Raw genomic sequence first — 414 nt, 5'->3', positions numbered from 1 at the left:
TATTTGAACTTGGAAATAGATCCTGTTTATGCACCTGAATATTATCTAACTAACAATCATTTTAATACAAATCAGGTGGAAAACAAAGGAGAAAAATCATGAAAGTCATGAGCCAGGAACACTTTTTTTTCAGAATACAATAAATACAAAGGCAAGAATTTGACTACATCCAAACAACAAAACTGTAGATACACTTAGTAACTGCCTGTTCTCTTGTCTTTCCTTTTAGTACATCTGACTCCTCTTGCTTCAGATGACTTCTCTCTCAGCATCTCTTTCAGTAGATAAGATGCCTTCCGTTTTCTTCTTATCCGGACACTCATTTTCTTGTCTTATCCGCACACTCACTACTGAGTTGTCCGCCTTCTGTTCTGTGCGGACCTTGTATATGTTTATATATACTCAGGTTATTGT

This window comes from Penaeus monodon, chromosome 24 (genome assembly GCF_015228065.2).
Source record: "Penaeus monodon isolate SGIC_2016 chromosome 24, NSTDA_Pmon_1, whole genome shotgun sequence".
NCBI classification, from domain to species: Eukaryota; Metazoa; Arthropoda; class Malacostraca; order Decapoda; family Penaeidae; genus Penaeus; species Penaeus monodon.
This window is presented reverse-complemented; position numbering follows the sequence as displayed.